Below are 23,969 nucleotides of genomic sequence, written 5' to 3'. Positions count from 1 at the left end.
AAGGGGGTTTCGAGGAAAAACCAACTGGTTTGTCCTTCAAGAACTGGAGTGTTCTTGAGGGTTTGTTAGTCACGTTTGCAGAATAGATTCAGCCGCAGCGTTGCGTTTGGAAATCGGGGGATTTCGCAAATAGGTCGTGGAACCGGTGAATTGTTTGCAATTTCTTGTAGGAAGTTCTTGATCGAGCTCAGATCAAGTGGAGGTTTCATACAAGAAGAAGTTCTTGAATGTTAGAATTCTGTCTGTGTATTAAAACCTTGTATCAACAGATTCGACATTATTGATAATTACAGTTCTCAATTTCATTTGAAATTGAGAGGGAGACGTACCCACACGCGAGGACGACGTGGGGAACTTCCTTACCAAATCTCTGTGTATCGTATTCTTTCCTTACTTCTCTTTACGTTTTCATCAGTTTTGAAATATCAGTTAGTGTGTTGTGGCTGTACCTTCTGCGATACAATAGTGGCAAGAAAACTTCCAAACTAAAGTCCACCATTGTTCATCATTAAGCACATACACACCAACTGTTTAACAAAATTGTTAGTTAGGTTTTATTCATTGGAAATAGACTTTAATGATAAGTGCATTCAATTAGCTAAGATTCTGGTGTTAATAATTTCTGTCATTCTTATCCAAATCCAGCAATAAACTCGCGTGTCCGGTTTTCTAGTAGCGGTTCAGAATAGACGGAAGTCGATTCAGGACTGAAATTTTCCGCCAAGTTTAAAAACTCTGATAAAATTTTAAATCCGTTTATTTTCCAAAAGGTGATCTATTCACCCCCCCTCTTGATCACTAGCCACACCGTCTAACAAGTGGTATCAAAGCGCCGGTTCGCTGGTGCTCTGTGGCTGCCTGTAACAGTATGGATTCTGAACCAAAGGGGGCGTATAATAGAGCGCCTATTTTCAACGGTGAAAATTACGGCTACTGGAAAGACTGCATGCGAGTTCATATAAATTCTGTTGATAGGCTAGTATGGGCTACCATTGAAAATGGTCCTTTTCAAATTACTATGACAAATGCGGCTGGCGCCATAGTTCCTAAACCAGAAGATGATTGGAATGAGAAAGATGAGAAAAAGTGGTCGTGTGATTGGAGAGCTCGAAACATGCTAATTTCAGCACTTGGTGTTGATGAGTATTATCGGGTATCCCATTGCACGACAGCTAAAGAAATGTGGGATGCTTTAGAAGTTGCCCATGAGGGTACTACTGAAGTAAAACAGTCCCGCATTAACACACTCAATCAAGAGTTTGAGCTCTTTCGCATGAAACAAGGAGAATCTATCTCCGACATGCAAAAGAGATTCACTCATCTCACTAATAGGTTGAATGCTCTTGGAAAACCTGTTTCCAATGAAATTGCTACTAATAAAATTCTGAGGTGTCTTAGCAGGGAGTGGCAACCTAAAGTAACAGCAATTAAGGAAGCCAACGATCTAACGAGACTTACGATTACAACTCTGTTTGGAAAGCTGGAAGAACATCAGCAAGCATTGGATAGTCTTAAAAAATACGAGAACAAAAGTAAGAAGGAAAAGGAGAAGAAAAGAGACAAAGAGGGAGAGAAGAAGCCAATAGCTCTTGTGGCCTCTAGCTCTAAGTCCTCACGAAAAGAGCAAAGCGACAATGATTCAAGTAGCGACAAAGATTCGGATGATGAGGAAATGGGACTGTTTGTAAGGAGATATAATAGATTCATTCGAAAGAATGGAGTCAAGCATTCCGACAAAAATCTCATGAAGTTTCAAAGACAATCTACAGATTCGAAACAGGAAGAGAACAAGAAGAGTAGAGGAAGAGGATCTTGTTTTAATTGTGGTAAATCTGGACATTATAAAACGGACTGCCCTATGAAGTATAAGGATCAAAGAAAAGCTTCACCAAAAGGGTACAGCAAACAAAGAAGAGCGTACATTGCATGGGAAAGTGATAGTGACTCATCAAGCACACAAAGCTCAAGTGATGGTGATGAAGCCGCAAATCTGTGCCTTATGGCTCACACAAAAAATCTGTCATACCACAAGAAGAAAATCAATGACAAAAAGGTAAAACAAGCCTATTATAATAATTTCTCTTCTATGTCTTTTTCCGAATTGAAAATAGCTTTTGAAAAACTGCATAACGAAGCTGTAGATGCTTTTAAAAGATTATCTTCCGATAAACAAATTTTTTCATTTTTGGAAGGTAAAGTATACAAAGCTGAAACAGATTTAGAAAGGTTAAAAGCCAGTATTGCAGAAAATTCAAAAGTTATTGACATTGACGGATGTAGTAAAGTTAGGTACTGTGAAGCTTGTCACATTTGGCAAAAAGAGGTAAACACTCTCAAGGTCAAATTGGAAAAAGCTTTACAACCTAAAGTTACTTATGCCGTTGACTCTAGGTTGTTTAAGAAGTCATTAAATCCACCATATGCAAAATACTCTTTTATTCTAAAGGATTTACTGAACAAGAAACAACAAACACATCATCATGGTTTATGTCATTATTGTTGTCATGCTGGCCATACCATTGAGAAATGCAAGTTTAGGAGATTTCTTGTTCCTAAAGGTATTTATCAATGGAAGCCAAAAGGCAACCATGTTAGCACTTACCCACTTGGACCCAATGAAAATTGGGTACCAACTTCTCTCTTTTGATATTGTAGGATGAGTGTCTTGCTTCCGTAGATAGAAGATGGTTTCTTGACAGCGGTTGCTCAAGGCACATGACCGGTGACATATCGCTTTTCATAGACTTCAAAGCAAAGAAGAAGGGATATGTTACTTATGGAGACAATAACAAAGGAGCTATACTCGGCAAAGGTAGTGTAGGTAATCCCTCCACCACTACTATTTCTAATGTCCATCTAGTAGAGGGACTTAAGCACAATTTGTTAAGCATAAGTCAATTGTGTGACATGGGCTATAAAGTTTCTTTCACAAAAACTTGCTGCATAATTGAACATGCTGAACAGAACGTTGTGTTTAAGGGTATAAGAGTAAACAATATCTATATGCTTGACCTTTTTGATGTATCTTTAACAAGTACTAAATGTCTAGTTACCTTGAATGATGATTCTTGGCTTTGGCATAGACGTCTAGCGCATGTTAATTTCGATTTGCTTAATAAGGTTGTATCTAAGGATCTAGTAGTCGGTCTTCCAAAAATGAAATTTTCAAAAGACCACCTATGTGACGCGTGCCAAATGGGAAAACAAACGATGGTCTCTTTTAAATCTAAAAATATAATTTCAACTTCACGACCCCTTGAGCTTCTCCATATGGATCTCTTTGGACCTTCTAGGACAAAGAGCCTAGGTGGAAATTACTATGGTTTTGTAATAGTTGACGACTACTCTAGATTTACTTGGACTATATTCCTTCATAGCAAAGATGAAACTTTTTCTGCTTTTAAGAATTTTGCAAATCTGTCCCAAAACAAAATGAATTCCAAAATAGTTACAATTCGTAGCGATCATGGTGGTGAATTTCAAAACTATCACTTTGAGAAGTACTGTGACAAGTATGGTATTGAGCATAACTTTTCAGCTCCTCGAACTCCATAACAAAATGGCGTTGTGGAGCGTAAAAATCGTGTTTTAGAGGAGTTGGCAAGAACAATGCTAAATGAGGGTGGATTACCAAAATACTTTTGGGTTGATGCTGTTAGCACAACTTGTTATGTTTTAAACAGAATCTTAATTCGCCCTATTTTAAATAAAACTCCTTATGAACTTTTAAAAGGAAGAAAGCCAAACTTGTCACATCTTCACGTATTCGGTTGTAAGTGTTTTGTTTTGAATAACGGTAAGGAAAATATTGGGAAGTTTGATGCAAAAGCGGATGAAGGTATCTTTCTCGGATACTCACTATCAAGTAAAGCATATAGAGTGTATAATAAGCGTTTACTTACTGTTGAAGAATCTGTTCATGTTTCTTTTGATGAGTCTTATCCGAAAAATGTCGGAAAAGGTATTTCTTTTGATGACGCAGGTGTATCTACAGAAGACATACTCAAGGAAGCTGTTGAGGAAACTGATCAGTCCAAAACAGCTGCCCATGAGAAGGAGGAAGATACTAGTCATGAAGAAAATGAGGAAGAAAAGACAGCTGAAGTGAATGATCTTCCAACAGCTTGGAAATCCTCAAAAGACCACCCTATTGACAACATCTTGGGAGACATTTCAAAGGGAGTAATGACTCGTTCTAAGATAAGTAATTTTTGTTCTCACTTCGCGTTTGTTTCACAAGTAGAGCCTAAAAATGCCAAAGAGGCCTTGATTGATGAATTTTGGCTAATGGCCATGCAAGAAGAGCTTAATCAATTTAAAAGAAATGACGTTTGGGAACTTGTCCCTCGTCCGCGAGATCATCATATCATAGGTACTAAATGGGTTTTTAGAAATAAGCTTGATGAAAAAGGAGTGATAACTAGGAACAAGGCACGTTTAGTAGCACAAGGGTATAACCAAGAGGAGGGCATAGACTATGAGGAAACTTATGCTCCAGTTGCTCGCCTTGAAGCTATACGTCTCTTGCTTGCTTATGCGTGTTCCAACGATTTTAAGCTTTACCAAATGGACGTAAAGAGTGCTTTTCTTAATGGTGTCATAAATGAAGAGGTATATGTTTCACAACCTCCTGGTTTTGAGAATGCTGAAAATCCAGATCATGTTTACAAATTAAAACGAGCTTTGTATGGTCTTAAACAAGCCCCTCGGGTTTGGTATGAAAGGCTTAGCAAATTTCTAATTGATCATGGATATTCAAGAGGTAAAGTGGATAATACTCTCTTTATTAAGCACAAAGGAAAGCATATCCTTTTAGTTCAAGTTTATGTAGACGATATAATTTTTGGTTCAACTAACATACACTTGGTCGAAGAATTTTCTAAGGTTATGTAGGGTGAATTTGAGATGAGTCTCATTGGGGAGCTGAATTACTTCCTAGGACTGCAAATAAAGCAACTTGATGAGGGTACAGCAGTATGTCAAACAAAATACTGCAGAGAACTACTCAAGCGCTTTGGAATGAATGACTCAAAATCAATTGACACCCCTATGCCTATCAACGGAAATCTAGATAAGGATGAGCATGGTAAGTGTGTAGATGTTAAAAAGTTCAGAGGTATGATTGGATCTCTCTTGTATCTTTCTGCTTCTAAACCCGACATCATGTTTAGTGTTTGTATGTGTGCACGATATCAATCAAATCCTAAGGAATCACACCTAAAAGCTGTTAAGCGCATATTTAGATATCTTCATGGAACACCTAAATATGGGCTTTGGTATTCCAAAGGAAGTGATTGTAGTTTAGTAGGTTACTCTGATTCTGATTTTGCTGGCTGCAAATCAGATAGGAAAAACACAAGTGGTACATGTCACCTGTTTTCAAACTCCTTGGTAAGTTGGCACAGTAAAAAGCAGGTATCTGTGGCTTTTTCAACTGCAGAGGCAGAATACGTTGCAGCCGGTAGTTGTTGCGCTCAGATTTTATGGCTAAAGCAACAACTACAAGACTTTAACATTCAACTCAAACGTATTCCAATAAAATGTGACAACACTAGTGCCACAAACCTTACTAAAAACCCTGTTTTACACTCACGCACTAAACACATAGAGATTAGACATCACTTTCTTCGCGACCATGTTGAAAAAGAAGACGTTGTATTTGAGCATGTTGATTCTAAAAATCAGCTTGCTGATATATTCACTAAACCTTTGGCAACGAAACTGTTCTTCAACATTCGTCGTGAATTAGGAATCTTAGATCTCTCTCAATTGATGTCTTAAGCATGTTTCTTCTTATTTATATTATGCCTCACCTTGGTTGATGAGATTTGTTTTAGATTACACTTATTCCTCACAAGGTTACACCAACAGAGGTAATATGACTCCTTTCTATATCTCATTTAGAACTATATGATTGTGTATGTTAGAACAAAAGTTTTGTCTATGTGAATGTCTTTGCTTATATTGTTTGAACATGAAAACTCTGATTTCTGAATCATACTTGGGCATAATTATCATGACATACTTCATAATGCATATCCATACTGCACAAAAATTCATTAAAATCTGGTTTGGCATCAGTATGTATCGATCCAAACATGTATGCATCGATTCATACTGACTGCTATTTGGATTAAATGCAATTTTTTGTGAGTGATTCATCTCACAGCATTTCATTGCATATTGCTTAAGTTTTTCTTTCAGATCAGTTATACATTATTTGTCTGGTCTTATGTAAACTTTAAAACACCTTCTACTACTTAAATGCTTATCACTTTCTGTTTACTTCTGATGTTATTGCCCTTATTTGTCATTCTTTGTGAGTGATTCTTTACTTTTAAGCTTCCTTCTTTGTGATTGTTAGCTTCTTTATCATTTTTTACCATGTCCTGCTACAACATGTTGCCTTGATAAACCTGTCTCTTCTTCTTTTTGATGTTGACAAAGGGGGAGAAATGCAGATATGTTGACAGATATGCACAAACTCAGGGGGAGTATCACACATCTTGCCAAAAATTTGTCATCATCAAAAAGGGGGAGTTTGTGAGCAAATTCTTTACTTTGAATAAGTTTTGAATGATAGCAAATTGTGTGATCATCATCCAAGTGTTGGCTGTGCATTATTTAACATGATTCATTTGTGTTTTTATCCCATACTATTGTTGCATGACTGTACATAAAGACCTACATTGATACATCTCTTAAAAGAACTCATAAAATCTATTTTGTATCAGTATGCATCAACACATAATCCTATGCATCGATCCATACAGTATGTTGTAAATCACAAAATTCTTTTGTTCAGTATGTATCGATGCATACGAGTCATGTATCGATACATGGACAGGCAAAATGCTCTATGGATCGATCCATACGAGCCTTGCATCGATCCATGATTAGTTGAAATGTCCTATGTATCAATACATGTGAATTATGCATCGATCCATGTTAGTTGAAATGTCATATGCATCAATACATACGAATTATGCATCGATCCATGCTTACTTAAATTCCCCAAAAACTCATTTATCTTACAGTATGCATCGATGCATACCTCATGTATCAATACATAAGTCTGTTTTATGTTCTAACAGCTCCTGTTTTTGCATATATAAGAAATGTTGTGACAACAATGCTAAGGTGACGAATTCAGCAGAGAAAAACAGTTGAACACAAGATCAAAGCAGTGTGTAGCAGCAATTGTTTTTGAGCAGATAGAAACCTGAAAGAGACTTCATCTTCTCCATCTTCTCAATCACTTTTCTTCAAGAACATCAACACATAATCATTCTTGTTCTTTGGATTAAAGGATCAACGAGATAACGTTCAGTGGTACGATCAAGGATCTAGCTGAGGTTTTTAGTGGAACGATCGAGGATCTAGCTGAGTTGAAGATTGAAGGGGGTTTCGAGGAAAAACCAACTGGTTTGTCCTTCAAGAACTGGAGTGTTCTTGAGGTTTTGTTAGTCATGTTTGCAGAACAGATTCAGCCGCAGCGTTGCGTTTGGAAATCGGGGGATTTCGCAAACAGTTCTTGGAACCGGTGAATTGTTTGCAATTTCTTGCAGGAAATTCTTGATCGAGCTCAGATCAAGTGGAGGTTTCATACAAGAAGAAGTTCTTGAATGTTAGAATTCTGTCTGTGTATTAAAACCTTGTATCAACGGATTCGGCATTATTGATGATTACAGTTCTCAATTTCATTTGAAATTGAGAGGGAGACGTACCCACACGCGAGGACGACGTGGGGAACTTCCTTACCAAATCTCTGTGTATCGTATTCTTTCCTTACTTCTCTTTACGTTTTCATCAGTTTTGAAATATCAGTTAGTGTGTTGTGGTTGTACCTTCTGCGATACAATAGTGGCAAGAAAACTTCCAAACTAAAGTCCACCATTGTTCATCATTAAGCACATACACACCAACTGTTTGACAAAATTGTTAGCTAGGTTTTATTCATTGGAAATAGACTTTAATGATAAGTGCATTCAATTAGCTAAGATTCTGGTGTTAATAATTTCTGTCATTCTTATCCAAATCCAGCAATAAACTCGTGTGTCCGGTTTTCTAGTAGCGGTTCAGAATAGACGGAAGTCGATTCGGGACTGAAATTTTCCGCCAAGTTTAAAAACTCTGATAAAATTTTAAATCCGTTTATTTTCCAAAAGGTGATCTATTCACCCCCCCTCTTGATCACTAGCCACACCGTCTAACATTATCTGCATATATCTGACACTTATGGCATTGCTTCACATATTTGCAGCAGTCAGACTCCATTGTCAGCCAATAGTAGCCTGCTCTCAACATCTTCTTTGCCATAACATGTCCATTGGAATGAGTACCAAATGAACCCTCATGGACTTCAGTCATCAACAGGTCTGCTTCGTGTCTATCCACGCATCTGAGCAAAACAATGTCAAAATTTCTCTTATAAAGCACATCACCATTAAGGTAGAAACTGCCAGATAATATCCTCAAAGTCTTCTTATCTTTAACAGATGCCCCAGGCGGGTAAATCTGACTTTGGAGAAAGCATTTGATATCATAATACCATGGTTTATCATCTTTTACTTCTTCAACTGCAAACACATGAGTTGGTCTATTTAAGCGCCTCACAGTGATATTGGGGACTTCATTCCAATATTTCACCACAATCATCGAAGCAAGCGTAGCAAGAGCATCTGCCATCCGATTCTCATCTCGAGCAATATGATGGAAGTCAACCTCAGTAAAGAAAGTTGAAATCCTCCTCGCATAATCTCTGTATGGGATGAGGCCAGGCTGACTCGTCTCCCATTCACCCTTGATCTGATTAACAACAAGGGCCGAATCACCATAAACATCAAGATGTTTGATCCTAAGATCAATACATTCTTCCAATCCCATAATACATGCCTCATACTCCGCCATATTATTCGTGCATTTGAAAGTTAGCCTTGCTGTAAAAGGAAAATATGTGCCATGAGGAGTAATAATCACTGCCCCAATACCATTTCCATACTGATTAACAGCGCCATCGAATACCATACCCCATCGGGAACCAGGCTCGGGCCCTTCATCGAGCGTAGGCTCATCGCAATCTTTCATCTTCAAATACAGAATCTCCTCATCCGGGAAGTCGTACTGAACAAACTGATAATCCTCAATTGGTTGATGTGCCAAGTGGTCAGCCAAGATCCTACCTTTAATAGCTTTTTGAGCTCGATACTCAATATCATACTCAGACAACAGCATCTGCCAACAGGAAATCCTCCTAGTTAAAGCAGGCTTCTCAAAGATATACTTGATTAGATCCATTTTGGATATCAACCAAGTTGTATGATTTAACATATACTGGCGTAAACGCTTAGCGGCCCAAGCCAAAGCACAACATGTCTTCTCAAGCATTGAGTACCGAGACTCACAATCAGTGAACTTCTTACTCAAGTAGTATATAGCATATTCTTTCTTCCCTGATTCATCTTGTTGACCCAATACACAACCCATGGAGTCATCAAGCACAATCAAGTACATAATCAATGGTCTCCCTTCAACAGGCGGAGACAGAATCGGAGGCTCTGACAGATACTCCTTGATACTATCGAAGGCCTTTTGGAAATCCTCGGTCCAATCATGCCGCTGATCTTTCTGGAGGAGCTTGAATATAGGCGCACATGTGGCAGTCATGTGGGATATAAATTTGGAAATATAATTCAAGCGGCCAAGAAAACCTCGGACTTGCTTCTCAGTTTTGGGTGCAGGCATCTCTTGTATTGCTTTGACCTTGGCAGGATCAACTTCAATACCTCTTTCACTAACAATAAATCCCAATAACTTGCCGGAACAGACTCCAAATGTACACTTGTTCGGATTCAGGCGGAGTTTGTACTTCCTCAAACGCTGAAAAAGCTTCAACAAGTGCTCTACATGTTCAACTTCCGTTCTCGACTTTGCAATCATATCATCAACATACACCTCAATCTCCTTGTGCATCATATCATGAAACAAGGTAGTCATAGCACGTTGATACGTGGCTCCGACGTTCTTCAAACCGAAGGGCATCACTCGATAACAGAATGTTCCCCAAGGTGTGATGAATGTTATTTTATCCATATCCTCGGGTGCCATTTTAATCTGATTATAACCTGAAAATCCGTCCATAAATGAGAAGACATTGAATTTAGTTGTATTGTCTACCAACATATCAATGTGTGGTAGAGGAAAATCATCTTTTGGACTAGCTTTATTCAAGTCTCGATAGTCCACACACATTCGGACTTTTCCATCTTTCTTAGGCACGAACACAATATTGGCCACCCATTGAGGATATGTAGAAGTCACCAAAAACCCAACATCAATTTTCTTATGAACTTCTTCTTTAATCTTCACTGCCATATCAAGATGAGTTCTTCTAAGCTTCTGCTTTACAGGCACATACTCAGGTTTCAAAGGCAGGAAATGTTGTACAATCAATATCTAGACCAGGCATGTCTTCATACGACCAGGCAAAGACGTCGACATATTCTCGTAGCAACTCAATCAACCCCTTCTTAACAGATTCTTCCAGGAGTGCCCCAATCTTCACCTCACGAACACAATCTTCAGACCCCAAGTTGACTGATTCCAGATTCTCAAGATGTGGCTAAATGATCTTCTCCTCGTGCTCAAGTAGATGGGTAATCTCATCAGGAATCTCTTCAAAATCATCTTCTTCGGCCTCAAATACCGGGAACTCAAAGTTGGGAGATGGCGTTGGATCATTATGTTCAATGGGTTTGATCAACCTACATAATGATTTTGGGTATAAAAGAGATTTCAGAATTCAAACAAGGCAAATCATTATGCAGATGAAAAGATTGATTTTATTCTCTTTTTTAGGGTTTTATGGTGATCACCAATTTCATGCAAAAAGCAAAAAGGGAAAATAATTTGGAAAAACGAACATTTAACATGTAATTATTGAATGAGTATCATTGTATTAATCAAAATTGCCAACAATGTCATTACTTCTCCCTTTGGCATGGGAGAAGGGTTTTCAAACAAAATGAACATATTACGTGGACTTATGGATAACTGTTGGAACATCAACAGCGACCCAATTATTGCACATTCCACCAGGTATGACGAAGTTGCCAAGGTCTTCCTCTTCATCATCTTCCACAATGGCAGCAACCTCTTGATCTTCAACCGTGTGGATAAAACCACCACTCTGGAACAACCCACGCTCATTGGAAATTCCTGAAGAATACCCTATGCCAGCCCGAGATTTATTATCTTCCAATCTAATCATTTGTCCTAAACCAGTAGTTGCACCATGCTCAATGGCCAACTTAGCACCATTATAGGAAGCAAATGAAAAAGGTCCTTTCCTTGAAGGCTCAACAATAGACAAGGCTTGGAACGGAGTCCCAACCTCATCCTCAGCATCAATGTAGGGAAAGGAAGATAAATTGCTAACCAAGAGAGCATTCTCTCCCCCTATCACCACCAACTTCTTGTTTTTGACAAACTTCAACTTCTGGTGTAGGGTGGATGTCACGGTGCCTGCCTCGTGAATCCATGGTCTGCCAAGCAAACAACTATATGATGGATGGATATCCATGACCTGGAAAGTGATCTGAAAATCACTAGGTCCAATCTTGATCAGGATTTCGACTTCACTAATCACAGTTTTCCTTGATCCATCAAAAGCTTTAACTACCACTCCATTCTGCCTCATGGGAGGCCCCTGGTAAGAAAGTTTGGCCAAAGTGGATTTTGGAAACATATTAAGCGATGATCCTATGTCCACCAACTCATTGGATAAGGCATCATCCTTGCAATTCATGGAAATGTGTAGAGCCAAACTGTGGTCTTTTCCCTCCTCGGGAAGATCAGCATCGCAAAAGCTCAAATTGTTACAAGCAGTTATATTTGCAACAATGCTATCAAACTGTTCAATAGTGACATCATGATCCACGTAGGCCACGTCCATCACCCTATGCAAAGCTTCACGGTGCGGCTCAGAATTCATCAGCAAAGATAGGACATATATCTTTGATTGAGTTTGTAGCAGCTGATCAACAACATTGCACTCACTCCTTTTGATGAGCCTCAACATCTCATCACAGTCCTCTCTCAAAATGCCATGCTGGCCAACCAGGACAGGAGTGTCTTTAACAACAGTAGGGTCAACATCCTTCACAACAAGTGCCAGATTAAAAGAAGAAGTCCCCACAGGACCGGCAGGATTAATAATAGTAGTTCTTCTCATGACATCTTCGTGGGGTTTCGGCTGCGCCGAGAAAACACGACCACTACGGGTCACTCCACTAACATCTGAGATACTCACAACAGAGATGGAGGGCAACAACACCTCTTTTCCATCTTCTACCATAACTACATTGTACCTGTAAGGAGCAACTTTGTCAGATGTATACAGGACAAGACCCGCTGGCTTGATTACAAGAGATGGAGAAGCCTTCTTCTTGCTGCCATCATATTTGGCGACAACAGGCTCTGGTATTACGAAAATAGGGGAAATAACATCAACTTCGTCCTCATTGCGATTCTGAAGTATCTCGATCATACCCTGATCCAGCATCTCTTGGATGTCCTTCCTAACTTGTCGGCATCCTCTTTCGTTGATAGTGCACACCTAGCACCTATCATGGTCATGCTCATAGTGACTGTATCCACACAACAGTTTATGCATCTCGACCAAAGATTTCCTGATATCATTAACATACAGGACTTTATATTTTCCAGGACAACCCTGGACCATATTCACAGCAGCTTTCCCATGCTCGGGCAATGGGTTCTTCTTGACATTAGGACCTACGTCCTCGAAAAACAAAATCCCACTTATCACAAGGTCTCGCACCTTGGTCTTCATGGGATAGCAATTCTCCACATCATGTCCGGGAGCACCGGAATGATATACATAGTGTAATTCTGGCTTGTACCACCACTGAGGGTTGGTCGGTACAGCAGGTGGATCTCGTGGAGTAATCAACTTTCTATCGATTAGAGAAGGATAGAGTTCAGCATATGACATTGGAATTGGATCAAAAGTGACCCTCTTCCTCTCGTAGCTGGTGCTGGTGTTATTGTTGTTTCGAGTCTGGTAGGTCTGTTGTTGCTGACGATGTTGTTGTTGATATTGTTGATGTTGTTGTTGTTGTTGATGATGATGAACTTCTCCGAAGGTAGGTGCTATATGAGCCACTTGGTGTTGGTTAACGGCAGGACGCGCGTTCTTCCTCTTTACAGAGGGCCTTTGTTTAATATGGGAGGATACATCATGTGCCTCTCCCTCCTTCTTATTTGCAAAGCTCCCATATCTCTTTGCCGAAGAGGTATCATCCCTAGACAGACGTCCTTCACGGACTCCTTCTTCCAGCCTCATCCCCATATTCACCACTTCGATGAAGTCCGAGGGAGCACTGACTATCATCCTCTCATAATAGAAAGAACTCAAAGTCTTCAAAAAGATCTTTGTCATTTCTTTCTCTTCAAGGGGTGGCACAATCTGAGCGGCCAACTCACGCCATCTCTGGGCGTACTCTTTAAAAGTCTCCTTCTCTTTATAGGACATCACCCTCAACTGGTCCCTATCGGGAGCCATATCCACATTGTATTTATATTGCTTGACGAAGGCCTCGCCAAGATCATTGAAGGAGAGGATGTTCGCACTATCCAGACCCATGTACCACCTGAGTGCAGCACCGGATAAGCTATCCTAGAAGTAATGGATAAGAAGTTGATCATTTTCAGTTTGCATTGACATCTTGCGAGCATACATCACAAGATGGCTGAGAGGACAAGTGTTTCCCTTGTACTTCTCAAAGTCAGGTACTTTGAACTTAACAGGGATCTTCATGTTGGGCACAAGGCACAACTCAGCAGCACTCTTACCGAAGAGGTCTTTACCCCTCAGAGTCTTCAGTTCCTTGCGCAACTCAAGGAATTGGTCTTTCATTTCATCCATCTTCTCATAAACATCTGGGCCCTCAGATGGCTCTGAATAATAGATGGTGTCTTCTACTCTTGGTAAAGTATGCACAACGGGAGGTGGCACAGAAAGGAACAGGCTAGATGCCGGTAGAGAAGCGAGAGTTGGAGCAAAACCCTCAGGCACAAAATTTGCGGGCATCCCCCAGGGGAACCCGACTGGCATAGTTGGCGCAAAATGGGTTATTGTAGCAGGCACAGTTGAGGAAGCTACCTCGAAAATAACAGTCCTCGCGGGAGGAGTTGCAGGAGTTGGTGACGACTGGCTCTGAGCAGCCAGCACTGACTCCATCATGGCAGTCAGCCTAGCAATCTCGTCCTTCAATTCCCGGTTCTCTTGCTCTAGATGCTCCATTAGTCTTGGAAGATTGGCTCTTGTGTTATATCGGTGCGTCAGCTTGTCTTCAAAATAAATGAAGAGCAAAGAGTTAGACCACTGATCAGAGCTGAACAAAACCTGCTTATGCATATGATGCATGCAATGCTTGTGCATATGATTTGTTTTTATTTGAGGAACTTTATGGAGATCTATTTGCAAAAATTTGAAAATATTAATCTTTTAAGACATATAGGGAATACTCATAGCAATAATATTTGGAAACTTTTTACACCAAAGAAGTAGTACAATTTCGGTAAACAAATACAATACAAGAGGAAAGGAGAATAAACATCCTATGGAGCCCTAGAAACAATCGTCCAAAGCTCTCGAGATCGGAAGATAAGCTACACGAGGCCTCTTCACCTCTCTCTCATAAGCTGCTTCCATATTGGCTTTCTCCTGGGCGAGTCGATCATACTTCCTCTTCCAAAACTTGGATGACTGAGGAAGAAGAGAAGTAACCACGTCATCAGGCTCATCAATGACCTGATGCTCTAGAAATTATATCACAGCATCCTTATCTCTGAGTTATTGAAGTAGTTCCTCTCGCTCACGAACCCAAGCACGCGAACGGTCTTCATCTCTCAACTCCTCTACTCCTTGGTTAGGGAGGGTTGAAGGCCCAACAATAACCATATGGGTAGGTCTCGGATAGTCATAGGGCATGCGGTACTCAAGCACTCTCCTCCTCACCCAAGCGGTGTAGGGCTCCAAAGCAATACAATTCTTCAGACCAAGCTCTTTCCTTCCCTTCCTATGAACCTTGCGCCAGGCGCGGACCATCCTGCCCTTCAAGTTCTGGGGATCTTTACCCTCTTGAAAGAACACACCTTCCAACAGAATGTTGTTAGGTTTATCCTTTAAGGGGAACCCAAGCTGACGACGAGCCAAAATAGGGTTGTAGTTAATTCCACCACATGTACCAAGAAGAGGCACATTGGAGAATTAACCACAGGAATCAATAATCTGGACACCATCATACACACGGTTATACCAAGAGATATCATCATTAGTGAGAGACATAAGTCTCGTGGACCACCGTAGACATCCCTTGTTCTCCTTGAAGGCGAGTGTCTGAGGCAAGTGCAAAATAAACCACTTGTACAATAGAGGCAAACAACACACAACGGTACCACCACCCTTTGTATTCCTCATGTGCAAAGAGAAATAAGTGTCACCCAACAGAGTCGGAACGGGATTAAGAGTAGAGAAAATCCTAATAGCGTTCACATCCACAAAATTGTCGATGTTGGGGAATAACACTAGCCCATAGATGAGAAGTACAAATATGGCTTCAAAGGAGTCCTCACTCATGGCCTTCCTAAACAAAGTAGCTTGGGCGACGAGAAAATCAGATGGGAGACCTTGAATTCCACCTTTGGTAGTCATATGAGCACCAATGTCAGATACATCTATGTGAAGCAGATCAACAATCTCTTGGGAAGAAGGAACCCTCTCCAAGCCACTGAACGACAACTGGTCCAGAATAGGTATACCCACAAGATAAGTATACTCCTCAAGTGTAGGCAAAAGCTGGAAATCCGGAAAAGTGAAGCAACGGTACAGAGAATCATAGAACTGCACCAACACACTCATCAAACCTTCATCCACCTGAGTAGCAAGAATAGACAGAAGCTTCCCATGGCGAGCTTTGAACTCTAAGGGATCTAATACATAAGATGTCAAACTCCTTAACTCTTTCAAGTCAGGTTGTCTGAAACTGTACTTCTTCGTATTCCTTCTTTGCTTATCCATGTCTGAAACTGAACTCTAAGGGAGCCCTTTTTGCAAATGTGTGTTGTAGGTTGGTATTTGTGAAAATATTTGGTGCAAACAAGATTGGAGGGATGAGAAAAGAATATACATTATATTTACAATTTTTTTGTTTGAATGGATGAACCCATTGCCTACGTACCATCACAAAGGTAGGATCAAAACCTCGTAGTTCGGGGTAAAAATCTCAAAAGATTGGTGAATTGATTTGGTCAAAAGCCTTAAGATCTTTTATTATCAAAGGGAGAAAACTCAACCTACCAACAATCCACCATGTGAGGAGAGCTTCAACATACTAGTGAGGGGTTAACCCTATAATAAGTATGGAAGACTTATAGTCCAATCACTAAGGATAAGGTGAGGTTTACATCAACCACTATGATAACTCAAACCTATGGCTAATGTTTATGAAAAAAAGTTTTAACAAAAGGTGGCCATTGGAACCACAAAAACAACTTGAAGTAAGTTGTATTTACAAGTTAGAAGTGTTTACAGAATGAGGTCAAAGTTGACTTAAGGTTTATTCATAATGACTGTTAATAAAAAAGAGTTTGAAAAAATCCAAGGCATATGGCCTAGGTTTCTAGTTTTGAAAACAATGTCAAAGTTTGCACAAAATGAGTTTGACTTGGGTTAGAGTGGAGAGAAGAAGAGAAGGGCTAGTCCTAAGCATACAAAGATGAGAGAAGAGATAAAACCCTTGGAGTTCCTTTTCTTGAAATCATAGAGATGATTCAAGATGCTATTTTCATTTGGACTTAACAAGCAAACAAGCAATCAAAACAATTATACATTCAAGCTCCTAGGATCTCCATTTGGCTTACTTCTCATAATTTGGCTATTCATGACAATGGTCCTTCTTACTATCTCAAGATGGAATCCCTATCACACAAGAACAAACAATCAAAAAGTTCACAACACAATAAGAGGAATGGACAAAGAATGAGTTTAGATTAGGGGTCCTTTGAAGTCAACTTTAAGATTTAGCATTCTAAAGGCATGAGGCCTAGTTTCTCTTCAACAAGTTTAGCATTCTAAAGGCATGAGGCCTAGTTGTTCTTCAACTCCTTTAAGCATAGGTAAAGTCCTAATTTTAAGTCCTTTCTCCCTTTTTTGCATTGGGTTCACACAAACAAAGACAAAACAAACACAAAGCAACAAATATTTTATACAATAATGAGCTCAAATGAGCAAAAGGAAAATGGCATAAGCATAAAATATGAGCTCAAGTGAGCAAAGAGAAAAGACAATATGAATAAATGAGCAAGAAAGTAAATTGCAAGAATTAAATGCTCAAATTAAAGTTAGTAGTTAATGGTTATGTTAGTTTTTCATAAGACAATTTAGCGCTATGTTAAGCAATCGTAAGTGGACTAATGTAGTAGTCACACCTATCTGAGGCCGGTCAATAAAACTTTAGGCAAATAAACACAAGTTAGAGATCATGACTAGTAAGCCAAGCTCCTATAACTTGTCATGCCAAAAGAAAAGAAGGAATGCCTTGTATGGACTTTAGGTTTTTTGCCTGACCAAGAAGCAACCTATCTTGGACGCAAAGCAACTCACTTGATCTTTGATCAAGTTGAGTTTGATTTGGATCAAAGAAGGTTAAGCCCCTCATATGTCAAGACCAACCACTAATCATTAACTCATTGGCCAAAAGAAAAAGAAAAGAGATGAAGATGAATTGAAATGGAAAGCATAAAAGGAGAATTCAAATGAAGTATCAAAACACAATGATCAAATGTGAATCAAATCATCATCAACCAATGTAAACAGAAGAGAAATGAATATTAGAAGTCAACAAAAGTCAAACATATTTTTTGGTATTTTTGAAATTAAAATAAATGCAAAATGAAAATGGACAAAATATGGTCAAACCTCAAATTCAATTCAAATCAACTTCAAAAAGTCCAATTGAATTATCATAGGTCTAACATGGTCAAACAACGTTTGACAAATTTTCTCAACAATTTTTGAAAACAGAAACTATTTAAAATCAATTAAAAACAATAAAATATAACACACATGAATTAAAATCTCAAATAAATCTCAAATCAATTAAGAAATTGATGAGAATATTTTTCATAGACTTATCATGATCCATATGTGTTAGGAAAATATTTTTGGAATTTTCAAATATCAAAAAGTATTTAAAATGAATTAAAAACTATTAAAAACAAAGTAATTCACAAAAAATATTAAATGAAGTCACAAAAATAATTAAAAATCAGATTATGAAACTAGATTTTTCAAGAAATTTTTTGCCATTGGTCTCATATTTTTGTGACTTCAAATAAAATAGTTATGAATTTTTGAAAATAAATGGAATTAAAAGAAAATAAAACAGAAAATAGAAAATAGGAAAAAACCAGGAGCGCTGGATTGGATTCATTAAATGACGTGGCGTCACCCAAGGGCCCGGAGGCATTGATGTACCATAGTCATTAGTCAAGCGCATCACATGAGGATTTAAAATAAGTCAACAAAACGCATGGCTGAGATTATAACGTTTCAAACAGATCCAAGGGCTTGGAGTCATCCACGTGGGGATGGTGGTGGAAACCACCATGTTCTTCGGCCAAACAAACAACTTCTGGCCACCACGCGCAGGTTTTTCAACCTCAATGAAAATGCAAAACCATGGTACCAAAATGAAGCTAGGGTGATGTACATCACCCCTGTAACCTTGGATTGTGCTCAATGTTTCTATCAAGTGAGAAATTTGAGTTTGAAATTCAAGGTATGCAAATTGGAATGCTTCAAATCATGAAATCAAGACCACCACTGGCCTGCCTCTTACTCGAGGACTTCAGAAAACAGTTTAAATACAAGCAATTCACATTGTATAGCAAGCTTTAGATCAAAACAGTTTAGTGTTATACCTTTGAAGAGCAGCTTTGAACAACACGATTCCTTCAAACCTTTGCTTCCAATTTGATCTTGAGATGTGACATGAATGCAAGGCTAAGGAATAAGACTTGAAGATCAACTGATTGTGTTGAAAGTCAAGCTTGAATTTGAGAAACAAAAATTGGAATTCCATTGAGTGAGGTTAGGTTTTGATTTCAGCAGAGCTTCAGATCACCATAAGGTTGAGATTTGAATGAGGAGGAGCATGTATTTATAGTTGAGCTTGAAGCAATGCAAGGCAATACTCGTGTGCATGATCATTGGGTCCTCCATGCATGGGCCTATACAGGTGCATGTGAGGCCCAAAATTGAGTGGAATTGCAAGCTGAGATCACACTAAGTTGAATTGGACGTGCAATTGGAACTGTAATGGCTTGTGTATGAAGTTACAAAGTGAATTGCATAATTGGACATAAATATTCACCTCTTCGAAAGTCCCACATGGAAAATCCAAACATGGTTATGTGAGTAATGGTTGGAAAGGTCTTGACATAAGGAACAAAAGCTATGTTGGGAAAAAATCCATTTGGAGTTTGGAAATTTATGAAAACTGGCCTTGAAGTTTGAGGTACAAAACATGTCTAGGTTTCCTTTGAAAACTTTTCCCAAAAGTGACCAACTTTAAGCCATTCTGTTTCAATGATGAAAGCCTCAAATGGAAAAACCTCCAACACTAAAGTTTGATAATTTCAAGATGATAAATTTAGATATAAATTTTGCATCATTTGGATTTTTTATGAGAAAGTTATGGGCACTTGAAGTTGGACATTTTTTTAATTCAATGGTTTTGGTCCAAAGTGACCTATAATATTTTGTATTATCACATGTGTTTATTTTAATATTATGAAATTTTGTCCAACATGAAATTTGAAGTAGACATCTTAATCTTTCCAATGAACATGTTATCACCTTAAAATAATAAAAAATAAGGAAGTTAGGTCCTTGGGAAGTTGACCCAAAATTAGGGTTTTAGTCAAAATGACCTATAATGTTTTGAAATGAATGATGACCTTCCAAGTTTCAAATGAATCTTTTATGAACATGGAAGTTGTTCAGATGGCTCTTAAGAAAATATTTTATCTTAGGGTCATCTTCATTTGACAAACATATCAAAAGTTAGGTCTCAGTGGATCTCAATTTAGTCAGATGACTTGCCTGGTCAACTTCTCAAGGCTAAACTTCAAATCTTGATGAATGAATGATTGAGGATACTCACATAGGCTAATATGTGCATAAAATAATGAATTAAATAACTTCCATTGATTTAATTTGATCATAGGTTGAGGTTGCTTCATGAGCAAGGCACAATTAATGCACAGTTGAATTAGGGTTTCCTTGGGAAACAATCCTCAAGCCCTTTGGGTTATCTTGATCAAATTGACAATTTGAGATACTTAGGAGACATATATGATGATTGGGAACTTTGTGAACCATTTTCATGCTTGTTCTCATCTTCATCTAGCCACTTCATTGAGCATAGGAGCCTCCTAAGAGCATTGGATCACATGATCACTTGAGCTTCAAAACAAAAGAGGTTAGTGACATATTTTTGTGCTTTTGGTTAGTTAAACAAATAAGAAAAACAATAATATACAATACAAGCATGCTTGGTGATCTCAAACCAACTCACACAAGTCCTAACCCTAAGGTTAAGGAGCCACACATGCTATGATCCTTGAGGCAATGCAATGAGCAATGATATGATGTCATGAGGGATCTTAGGGTCAAAATTAGGGTCTTACAATAGGTAACATTGTTTATGAATTCACTGATGAACTTTGGAAATCATTATTTTGTATTACTGTTATTGATGTTGATGAGGATGATGAAGCTGACCCGTTGGTGATGGATACCAACCCTCATATACATTTTAAGTGGAACATTCATGTGAATGAGATACTTAAAGCTCCTCGTTCTGAAGATTGTTATGATCCTATTACTATTGGACAATTGAAGATGGTTCTAGAATTTTGTTATGGATGGTATCTCATATCTTGCGCCCGAAGAATTGCGGGTTCTCAGGAATTGATTTTGCTGAGATTCATTTGGTGTATATTCTGTTGAACAAGATCAAAATTAATTGGGCACATTGCTTTGTATTTCAGATGTTCGCTATTAAGGAGTGCAATAAAGGGACATCACTTTTCTATGTCTCCATGATTACCAAAATATTGAATTGCTTCAACATTGGCATTATTCCCAATCTCACTTATAAGTCTCCAAGTTAAGCTCAAGAGTTATCTCAACGTACCCTAACCAACATGGGGTATTTTGGGGACATAAACCATCGGACTTACTACTTTCGTATGGGTAAGAATGGTAGGAAGATTTACAATTTTGATGATCCTGCAAAGTTCAGTGATGATGTTGTTGAGGCTCATATAGATGATGAGCAACCAATGGGTGCCTCTCATGATGTTCCCTAGGGTGATAATGCTATGCAATATGCTCCTCATGGAGATGCTCCTGGTAGTACTTTTTGGACTGGTTTTGGTGATACTTCCTCCATCGTGACTATGCTCAAGAACATGCAGCTGAGGCAAGACGATTTGTATGAAGAAGATTGTAGAAGGCGAGATGCCTTTGAAGCTACTCAAGAGGAGAGATTTTGTCTCTTGCAAGAGAACATGTGTGCATAAGATGAAAATTTTGAAGCCTTTACTTCTTATGTGGCGGAGAGTCTTGTGTCCATATGTAATGAGATGGATGCAAATCATGCAACCATGATTGTTAGGATAAACCATACAATCACGTTTGAGAATGACAACAATAATCATTATGCTAGGTTTTACCGAGAAATGTGTGATTTCTTGGATCATCATTATGGTAATGATGGGCAAGGATGGTATAGGGGTGTAAGACCAATGCTTAGGGGCCGTGGAAGACGATGAAGTATTGTTGGATAAAGTGTTGTGTTCTGTTGTGTCTTTTAAGTCTCATATTTTGTTGTGCATTTCTTAGAGTCATCCTTTGAGTCTTCATGCATTGTTCTTTTGATTGGTTTATTTTGCTGCTTGTGATGTATTGACAATATTTATTTTGCTTGAATATGAGACAATGGTTGTACTATGTCAATTGCTTTGGAGGATAAATATGCAATGTTATTGTGTTTATTAATTTTGTGTGTCTTTATATATGTTGAGTACATGTGAGTGCACATTCTTATATTTGCAAACGCCTTTGTATCATATATTTTATATGTGATATGTTGTATTTATGTGATACTGCTAATAACTTGTTTTTTCTCTTTTTGATGTTATCAAATGGGGAGAATTATATGAAGCTATGATGCATACATTCAGGGGAAAATCTTTGAAGAAGTATCGAGTGAAATCTTTGGATTCGATCGAGTGAAATATTTGAAGCACAAGGGTTTTCTTGCAAATAAGTGTAAGACCCCAATTTTGATCCTAAGATCCCTCATGCTATCTCATCACTGGCATTGGCTTTGGGATCACACCTTGCCATTCTCCTTACCCCTATTCATTGGGTTTGCATTGGAAGAGATCACCAAGCACATTTGATTATATCATACCTTGTTTTTCATTATTTACAAACCAGAATACCAAAAATATGTCTATGTATAACTTTATTTCTTTTGTAGGTAGTGTATGCATCCACATATGCCTCATCAAACTCACATCTAGGGTTTGAGATCCTCAATGTAAGGAAATCAATCAAGAGATGGTTCACATTGGGTCTAGACATCATATGCGGATCTCAATTCTCTTCACTTATCATTTTGATCAAGAAATCATCAAGAGTTTAAAGCTTGTTTGCCTTAGAAGCTCTAATTCATCTGGGTATCTTGTGTGACTTCCTCATCAAGTTTCTTCATCATTTGATCAAATATTTAAAGTGATACTTCATATTACATCATATTATACATATATAATCCTCCATGAGTCCCAAAGATCAAGAGAACTTCAAGTTTGCAAGTTGGTTCAAGGTGGTTGACCAGAGGAAGTCAACTGGTCAAAACTGGGGTTCCCTAGACCATATCTCCTACACGTTTTGTCATATGAAAATTATTCCAAGAGAAGAGTTACTCTTTATGACATTAAAGAAAACTTTCATGTTGACATCAAGAGCTAGATTTGCTTGGAAAGTCATTTTTTATGTTGGAAGAATATAGATCATCTTGTTTGTGCCCTAGTTAGGAGGTCAACTTCCAAGGACCATAACTTGCTCAAGTCATTTTAGTCTCTTTAGTTAATTTATTTTAGTTATTTTAGTTAATTTATTTACACTTTTAAATTTTGTTTACACTTTTAAATTTTACACTTTTAAATTTTGTTTAACTATTTTAGTTAGTTCATACAATTATCACAAAAATACAAGATAGTTTAAATTTCACAAGAGAAAAAAAACAATAAAAAGAATTCCTTCACATTAAAATCAATCCATCTCATCAAATCCATTTTTCTTCCGCTATCGCACGATGAAAACTTTTTTTCACAAATTTAAATCAATCAAATACACAAATATTTTTTATCGAACTACGAGGCTCTGAATCTCTCATTGCACCTGAGGGTACGTAGGAGATGGGTTTTAAAATCCCGTTGAACACAATAAAAATATTCTTTCTTTTTTGTAAATAATTTCACATTTGTAAATCTTTTAATAAATAAATTAAAACATTGCAAACTTTTCTTTTAAAAAACCTTTAACCCTAAAACTATAGGAGGTTCTCGTTGAGTACAACAAATGCGAGGGGTGCTCATACCTTCCCCTCGCATTACCGACTCTCGAACCCATTTAATGATTATTATAGCAGAAAGTTGTGTACCTATTCAATCAAGAAGAAAAGTGATGTGATCGATGTTTTCACCAAGTTCAAAGTTATGGTCGAATATAGAGTGGTCCCAAGATTAAGGTTCTGGGGACAGATGGAGGTGGAGAGTACGTGTCGAAAGACTTCAACACACTATGT

Source organism: Lathyrus oleraceus, chromosome 6 (genome assembly GCF_024323335.1).
Source record: "Lathyrus oleraceus cultivar Zhongwan6 chromosome 6, CAAS_Psat_ZW6_1.0, whole genome shotgun sequence".
NCBI lineage: Eukaryota > Viridiplantae > Streptophyta > Magnoliopsida > Fabales > Fabaceae > Lathyrus > Lathyrus oleraceus.
Note: the sequence above shows the minus strand (reverse complement) of the source record.